We start from the raw sequence: 1,741 nt of genomic DNA, 5'->3' as shown, positions 1-1,741 counted from the left end.
TTGAAATGATATTGCTTAAGTGGAAACTTAGAGGGTCTAGTGGAAATGGAGATAGGACTGATACCATGGTTTTCTAAGGTCCCAATGGAATAATCTGTTTTATATTCAATTTTTTCCAATTAAAGCACACACACACACACACGCACACACACACACAATAGTCTAAAAGTGAAAAAAAACAAGAATGATAAATGATACGTGGGTTGTGAGAGAACAAGGAAGGTAAATTTGGAGGTAAATGAAGTTGGCAACTGTGATGGTTAATCTTGAGGATAAACTTAATTGAGATTGATTTGATTGTGTTTAGATGCACACACCTAACTCTGGGTGTGTTTGGGGGGTTTCCATAGCAGACTAACTGAAGCAGATACGCCTCCTGAACATGGGTGGCATAGTCCCATAAGCTGGCTTTCCATATGGAATTAAAGAGGAGAAAAAAGAATCCACCCAGGGAAGCACTCCCTCTCCCTCTCTTACTCCTCCCCCTTCTCCATGTCCACCATATTCTGCTCTGCCATGACTGCCTGAAATCAATGACACTGAGCAAAATAAATTCCTAAGATATTTCTGTCAAGTATTTTGTCATAGCAAAAAAAATTCATGATTAACACACAACCAAATTTTCCACTTCTACTTCTTGATTGATTGATTGATTGATTGATTGATTGATTGAGCCCTGCCTAGAACTGGAACTCATTTCTAAGCACTGTCCCTGAGCCTAATTTGCTCAGTCAAGGGTAGTACTCTACCCCTTGAGGAACAATGCCGTTTCTAGCTTTTTCTAAGTACTTTATTAGACTTAAGAGTCTCATACATTTTCCTGGCCAGACTGGGTTAATCCACCATCCACAGATCTTAGCCTCCTAAGTAGCTAGGATTACAGGCTTGAGCTGCTTGTGCCTGACCACATTCCACCCCTTCTTCCTTCTTCTTGGTTCTTCCTCCTCTCCCCTCACAACCTTCCTCCTGCACACCATGCTAAATAAGTATAGGCTTTACCACTGAACTGGACAACCAGCCATAGGCTGCCATCTTTATTCAATGTAATAAAGAGATGACGTCAATGGGTTGCTGACTGTATGCTAGGCACCAACCCACCTTTTTCTTTGTGAACTTGGTAATAAACCTATGAGATAGGTAATCATTATCTTAGTCTTACAAACCAGGACACTGGAACAGAACCAATGATTTGCCAGGGCCAGCATCACAAAACTTAAATCCTGGTCAAACAAACATCTCAATCCAATTTCAGTAGTGAAGATCAGACTCAGACCCAGGCACTCTCCTCACTAGACAGCCATGTACTTAGTCACACCTCTGGGCATTCTTGATTCCTTGTTACAGGAATGTGAGGGTAGGGGATAACAAAAACCACACACTAATGGAGTATTATTTGAAGGTGAGTTTTGCAATTGGAAAGTCCAGGAGAAAAGTCCCAGCTCCAGCATTTACTAACGTTTGACATCACATACAAGTAATTTCAAATTGTTTCCTGTGTTTCTGTATCTGGAAAATGGAGATAATCAGAACCCCTTCATTCATGAAGGAGCAAGTTCCCAGCAATGTGTAATTGGCTCAGCTGCAATCCTAACTACTAAAGAGGCTGAGATCAGAGGATCAAGGTTCAAGGCCAGTCTGAGCAGTAAAGTCTGTGAAACTTATTTCCAATTAATCACCAGAAAACCAAAAGTAGTGTAGTAATTCAAACTGGTAGAATGCTAGCCTTAAGCAGAAGAACTGA

Source organism: Dipodomys spectabilis, unplaced genomic scaffold (assembly GCF_019054845.1).
Source record: "Dipodomys spectabilis isolate Male_0828 unplaced genomic scaffold, ASM1905484v1 ptg000589l, whole genome shotgun sequence".
In the NCBI taxonomy this organism is placed as follows: Eukaryota; Metazoa; Chordata; class Mammalia; order Rodentia; family Heteromyidae; genus Dipodomys; species Dipodomys spectabilis.
The sequence above is the reverse complement of the archived record's forward strand: the minus strand, read 5'-3'. Positions refer to the sequence as shown.